Consider the following 7,500-nt stretch of genomic DNA (forward strand, 5'->3'; position numbering starts at 1 on the left):
CTCTCCCTCTCCCCTCTCTGTCTCTCTCTCTCCCCCTCCCCCTCTCTGTCTCTGTCTCTCCCTCCCTCTCTCTCTGTCTCTCTCTCCCTCCCTCTCTCTGTCTCTCTCTCCCTCCTCTCTGTCTCTCTCTCTCCCTCCCCCTCTCTGTCTCTCCCTCCCCCCCTCTCTGTCTCTCTCCCTCCCCCTCTCTGTCTCTCCCTCCCCCTCTCTGTCTCTCTCTCTCTCCCTCCCCCTCTCTGTCTCTCTCTCCCACTCTCTCTCTCTCCCTCCTCTCTCTCTCTCTCTCCCTCCTCTCTCTCTCTCCCTCCCCCTCTCTGCCTGACACGGCCATAGGACTTCAAAATCAGCTGAACATATTAAAGCAAGAAGCAGATAGATTATTTTTAAAAGTTAATCTTGAGAAAACAAATGTAGTTGTGTTTAGAAAAGGTGGTTACTTATCTAGATATGAAAAATGGCACTATGGAACTGATGAAGTGAAGGTAACTAATGCTTATAAGTATCTTGGTATGATTTTTACAACTAAGCTGAGTTTGACAAGGACAGTAGCAGAAATTTGTAGAAAGGGGAAGAAGGGGGTTATAGAAATCTTAAGGTGTTTACGTAAGTTAGGCTCGATAGATTCATATATATTTTGGAAACTTTTTGATACTCAAATAGAACCAATGATAACATACAGTGCCGAAATTTGGGGACTTTCTGATAACAAAGATTTAGAAAAAGTACATACATTAGCTATTAAACGTTTTTTTAAATGTTCCATTACATGCTTCAAATACTGTATTATATGGAGAAAGTGGTAGATACCCATTATACATTAAATCATGTGTGAAATGTATAAAATATTGGTTAAAATTAATAAGGCTACCCACATCGAGATTATGTAAGCAGGCGTATGAAATGTTAGTAAATGAACATGAGAGAGGGAAGGAAAACTGGGTATATTTTGTAAAGAAGACATTAACTGTAAATGGATTTGGGATTGTGTGGATGTGTCAGGGAGTTGGATGTGTAGAAGGATTTGTTTCAGAATTCAAAGATAGGCTAATTGCTTCATATAAACAGAATTGGCACTGTAAAATGGAAAGCACTGAGAAATATAGATGGTTTTATAGTTTTAAAAGTATATTTCAAACAGAAAAATATATCACAGTCGTGACAAACAAGTGGCACCGAACAAGTCTCGCCAGATTTAGAACGAGAACGATTGGTTTGAATGCTTATGAAAAGTGGTTTCAGACTGAGCCCTCGTTACTCTCCCCTTGTCCGATGTGCGGTCATTCAAGGGAGGATGAGTTACATTTTTTGTTTAGTTGTAAAGCTTATGACGATATTCGAGAAAAATGTGTTGTATTTAAAACAAATTCAGCAAAGTATGAAGATATTTTTGGAGTGCTTAATTTAAATCAGGAAACTTCACTACAGTCACTTGCAAAATATATTGCAGAAGCGAATAACATGCGACGAAAAAAAACTCAACAATAATAAAATAGTATCAGGTGTTGCTCATTGTGAAAAGTGAAATCTGTGTTGTCACTCTCATATGGAAAATATTTATGTTATACATTTATATATGTTTTTGTTTTTATTTCTCACTACATGCCATTACTTTGAATGGATGGTCGAACTGCACTTTGTTGCACAGATTGATTGATTTCGTTTTGGTTTTGGTTTTCATCAATATTATTACTATTGATGCATGTTGTTATTTGTATTATGAACCCCCATGTCATTAGGGCTGTAAAGCTATTGACATTAAAGTGTTCAGTGTTCAGTGTTCTCTCCAGTCACAATATGATCACGGGTGCCTCATGTACCTTTGGTGCCGGCTAAGTGATATAATGTGTTTCGTCGCTTGTAAACGAAAAAAAACACACACAAAAAAATAAAATAAAAAATAAAAACAGTACACTCACACGCACGCACACACACACACACACACACACACACACACACACACACACACACACACACACACACGCACGCACGCACACCAGATATCGATATCGATGACGTCATGGCGACAATAACTTTGGTCTTCCCGGTTAGTTTGCACGATGTTTTGCTGCAGGAAGGGGGAGAGGGTAGAGGGGGGAGAGGAGGGAGAGGGGAGAGGAGAGAGAGAGAGGGGGGTTGGAGGTGATGGGGGGTCGGAGGGGTGGGGTGGGAGATGTTTGTTTACTTTAGTTTATATACCGTGACTTGCTCTCTCTCTCTCTCTCTCGCATACACACAAACGCCCACGTGCAGAAAGTCGCGCGCGCGCGCGCACGCACACGTGCGCACACTTACACGCACACGCACAAACACACACACACACACACACGCAAACACACACACACACACACACACACACACACACACACACACGCACACACACACACACACACACACACACACACGCAAGCACGCAAACACACACACACACACACACACACACACACACACACACACACACACACACACACACACACTTGTTCCTAAACCCCCTTCGTGTGTCTCTACTTGCGCTAAAATCGAATGCATTGGTTTAAGATCCCGTAAGCCATGTCAGTATTCGATGGACCATAGAAATTATTCATACGCACGAACCCATCCAGGTCTACACATCCGGAAAAAACGGAGTATGGGTGCCTACATAGCGGGATAAAAACGGCCATAATACATAACAAAGAAATGAAAACGACCTTTATAATTAATCATTAAAAAAAAATCGTACACACACAAACCAGGAAACAATCAGATACATAAATGGACGATGATATAAGAAAGTGAATAAACAAGAAAAACAAATTATTAACTTTTCACCGTATGTACGTATACATAATTATACCCATATATGTTTGCATGCATTTAACTCAAAGTTTTTTTTAGCGATGAGTAATATCCTGTCTGTATGTATATTATGTAAGTACGTGTGCCTGAAAGAGTGCTGCCCTTTCACTTGCCAGTTCACGACATGAATACATGATGGTGTGCTTACTTTTTCTTTTCTTTTTTTCCCGCGGGACGGTTGGTTGTCGCCGCTTTGTTTGTCGGCCAAGTTCAGTCTGACTGTCTTGCTGTGCTTGTGCCCAAGCGTCGATACTTCTCTCTCTCTCTCTCTCTCTCTCTCTCTCTCTCTCTCTCTCTCTTGACTTCTGTCTCCACCACACGTTTATTATTCATTTTCTTTCACTGCAGTTATATTTTCAGCTTAGTTTTGTTCAAAACTCATGTATGATCACGTCTTAACTTCTACTGAGTTATGATGACATCCGTCACGTATTATTCAGTCAGTATGTTACATATATCAGGACAGGACTTTATATAAGATTTTCTTGTTGTCCTGTTCATTGATATCTGTGTTGTATTGTGACATGTTCCAAATAAAATACTGTTGAAACCAAATAACTTTTCAAAGATAGATAGTATATGAACAAACAAATTATAAAAGAAAATACATGACCAAGTACCGACGCTACGCACAATACAAACATCTGTCAATTACTTGTACGTCAAATCAACAAAACAAATAAGCAAATAGATAGATAGATAGATGGATAGACAAATAGATAGATAGATAGATGACGCATCGTATGCTAAATAACAAAAATAGATAAGAAGCACAAATTGCCTGCGCTATGCCTGCTCAATACGCAAAATAGATAAGTGAGTAAATAAGTAAAGAAAGAGAGAAAGAAAGAAAGAAAAAAGAAGGCAAAAAGACAGACAGACAGAAAGAAAGTGTGTAAAGAAAGAGGCAAATAGTGCCAAAGATAATGTATGCAAAGTTGACAATACATACACACACTTATTCACCTTGTTTCCGGTTTCTTTGGAATGATCGGGATGGCGACGGACGCCACAGTCCAAAAGCCTCCGTGGTTGTGGCAGTCTGTAGAAACCCAATCCTTCTCCTCCTGTCTTTCTTTCTTTCTTTCTGTCTTTCTCTCTCTCGTCCACACGACAACGATGAAGTTCCAGAAGTTTGGTTTCAGTCACTCACTTGTACAGACAAGGTCTGGCAGCAACACACTCTCTCTGCAGCCGCTGTTTGAAATCGTTGTCGTCATTTCTTTTACATCAGTATCGGTATCAGTATCAGTAGCTCAAAGGAGGCGTCACTGCGTTCCGGGTCCAATCCATATACTACGCTACACCACATCTGCCAAGCAGATGCCTGACCAGCAGCGTAACCCAGCCACAACAGAAAGCAAAATAAAGAACAAGAACAACAACAAAAAAAGAAGGGTTTTTTTTTGTGTTTTTTTTTTCAAGTCACTGAACTTTTTCTGTTTTTTTTGTTTTTGTTTTTTTGGGTTTAAAAAAAAAAAAAAGTCTTGTGGGTCTTGTTTTCAATGACCGCGTTGATAAATAATATATTAACTCACTCAGTACGGCCAGTCCTCTCTTCTCCTCTACACAGACCCCTCGGATGTCCAGCTGGTGTCTGAATGACCCAACCTTTAGCTTCCGTCGTCAGAATTGTGGTATTCTTTGTCAGCATTCACCTCTTCAGTATAAGAGCTTTCCGCTTGCAATATTTTGATGATGGTAATTGTGGTGAAACGCTGTTAACGTCGTCTCTTTCGCCGTTCGTATGGAGAGAGTTAAAAAGAAAGGAAAACTTGGGGAGGGGGGTGGGGAGAAAGGGGGAGTGAGGGGCAACGATCAGAGGACTGAAACGAAAGTGTAAAAAAAAGAAGAAAAAAAAAGAGAGAAAAAAGAAAGAAAAGAAGAACAGAGAAAGAGAGAGAGATAGAAAAGAAAAAAAAAAAAGCTTCTGAGTCCTTTGCAAGAATGATGTCCACAGCTAGGACTCTCACTTAACTGGCTTGATCGAACTGATTAATTAATTTAGTAATAATCAACAACTGATCAGTTTTCTGTTCCTCCTTTCATCATCAGCCGAAGCTGACGGCTCACATCCCTCGGTGATTGAAGAAACACTTGTCCATGGTAGTGGTGGTGGTGGTGTTGGTGAGATCTTGTTCATACTGGACGCTGGCTGCCCACACACACGCATTTGGGCTTCATGTATTCGTCTGTTATTGATTTATTGATTGATGGATTGATCTATTTACTGATTTTTGGCGGTTGGTTGTTGTTGTTGTTGTTGTTGTTGTTGTTGCTCTTGTTCTTCTTCATCTCGCAGTTGCAAACATCTCTGCCGTCCCCCCGTCACTGCTGTGGTAACCCTGGAATCCGACAGGTGAGCACACAATCCAGCGATCAATCAAGCAATCAAGCAATCGATGAAGCAAGAGAGCAAGCAAGCAATCGATCAGTTATTCAATTTCTATAATTCAATTCGATTCAAAATTACTTTATATGTCTGTTTCAGCCAAATTAATTAGAAAATTCTCCTTTCGGCTGACTTAAAGTGCCCGTCAGCAAAAATATGAAAAGATGATTTGAATACATCAAGTGATCAATAACTACTCGATATCATTGCTTCTCCAGAGGAACAACAACACAAATCTCATACGTTTCTTTCTCTCTCTTTTTGTCTTTAATGAAGATATCATATATATATATATATATATATATATATATATATATATATACACACATATATATTCCGCTTCATCAGTCAATAATCCTAATAGCGCGCGCACGCGTGGTGTGTGTGTGTGTGTGTGTGTGTGTGTGTGTGTGTCTGTCTGTCTGTCTGTCTGTCTGTCTGTGTCTGTGTCTGTATCTGTAAGTGTGTGTGTGAGTGTGTACGTCTGTGTGTGTGTGTGCGTGTGTGTGTGTGTGTGTGTGTGTGTGTGTGTGTGTGCGCCTCTGTGTGTGTGTGTGTGTGTCTGTGTGTATGTGTGTGTGTGTGTGTGTTTGTTAGAGAGAGAGAGAGAGTCTGTGTGTGTGAGTCACTGTTTGCGTGCGTGCATGTCAGTGTGTGTATGTGTGTGTGTGTGTGTGTGTGTGTGTGTGTGTCTGTCTGTCTGTCTGTCTGTCTGTCTGTCTCTTATTGAGATATTAAAATTATTCTCTGTTCTGTATTATGCCGTTTATGTCTGTTTGAACGCGGTTCAATCACAAGGTAAGGAAAATACTGAAGGATTGACTGACTTTGCCCTCCAAGAACAATTAAGATATGCACAGAAAGTCGTGAATTCCCCCCCCCCCTCCAAGCCCCCTCCCCCCACCCCCCCACCCCCACTGAGCACAGTCTCCAAACGAACTGAAACACACACTCCTCTAATTCAATGTTCAATATCTCCTATTTCTGTGCCCCCTTTAAAAAAAAAAAAAATCATAAATCGTTAACACCAACACGTCGTCAAAAGAAAGAAAAAAAGAAAAAAAAAGAAATATGCATATTTGTCTATCTATATACATATATAAAAAATCATGTATGTACATACATACATATAGAGAGATAAAGATATGTATATCAGTATCGGTATCAGTATCAGTAGCTCAAGGAGGCGTCACAGCGTTCGGTCAAATCCATATACGCTACACCACATCTGACAAACAGATGCCTGACCAGCGGCGTAACCCAACGCGCTTAGTGAGGACTTGAGAAAAAAACAAAACAAAAACAAAAAAATAAATAGATAAAAAAAAAAAAATAATAATAATGAAAATAAAAATAAAATAAAATAAATAAAGTAAAAAATAACAAAAATTGAAATAAATAATAATAATAATTAAAAATATACACACATATATATATATATATACACACACATATGTATATATATATATATATATATTCTTTTTATTATATATATATTTTTTTTCTTTCTTTCTTCAAACACACATACAAGCAAGTCACAATCCACAAACAATTTCACCACCTTACAGAAGAATATATCCAGCGTTGTTTTGGGGTTTGGTTTTTTTTTTTTTTTTTCGTTTTTTGTTTGTTTCAGTTTTGTTATATTTTTTTTTTCTTTCTTTTCTTTTCCACTTACAATTTTCAGTTCTTCATTGACTGCCGCACACAACAACCGAAGAGGCGAACAAGTAAGTGGTCAATCCCAGGCGACTGATCCTGCACTGAGGCGGTCTGTGCTAGAACACTGAACTGCTAAGACACATAATATATATATATATATATATCTACGTACACACGCACGCACACACGGCAAACATTCACGACTCGCTAAGCAGCAAGGTTGCACTGCGGTCTCTGTGTGAGTGTGTGTGTGTGTGTGTGTGTGTGTGTGTGTCTGTGGCAGTGTGAGTGTGTGTGTGTGTGGGGTGGGGGGGAGGAAGAGGGGGGGGGGGCTCTGGCACTTCACAACAGCCGGCTTTCCATGGGACCTGAGTGACAGACACCAACTTGGCGCAGTTCGCCTTGTCGTCGTAATCTCCTACCTGTATATATGTATATGATTATAGCTGGCAGCAGGCGCTATATACGTGTGTGTGTGTGTGTGTGTGTGTGTGTGTGTGTGTGTGTGTGTGTGTGTGTGTGTGTGTGTGTATGTGTGTGTGTGTGTGTGTGTGTGTTGTGTGTGTGTGTCCTACCACCAGCTTGGGAAAGACAAAGAGAGAGAGAGAGAG

General features: G+C 40.0%; 1 protein-coding gene across 3 annotated transcripts in view; it reads right to left on the minus strand.

The window, feature by feature from the left end:
* Positions 1-7,087, minus strand: part of LOC143291274 (uncharacterized) — an 18,469-nt gene extending 11,382 nt beyond the window's left edge. Inside the window, exons 1-2 of one of the 3 annotated variants that reach the window (XM_076601111.1) lie at positions 6,906-7,087; positions 3,802-5,180 (exon numbers count right to left, since the gene is read on the minus strand). The gene's annotated coding sequence lies outside the window, so the exon portion shown is untranslated. Of the gene's footprint in view, positions 1-3,801; positions 5,181-6,788 lie in introns of all 3 variants that reach the window. The other 2 variants (XM_076601112.1, XM_076601113.1) reach the window with 2 other exon arrangements.
* Between the last annotated feature and the right edge of the window lie 413 nt (positions 7,088-7,500).

This window comes from Babylonia areolata, chromosome 16 (assembly GCF_041734735.1).
Source record: "Babylonia areolata isolate BAREFJ2019XMU chromosome 16, ASM4173473v1, whole genome shotgun sequence".
Classification (NCBI taxonomy): Eukaryota; Metazoa; Mollusca; class Gastropoda; order Neogastropoda; family Buccinidae; genus Babylonia; species Babylonia areolata.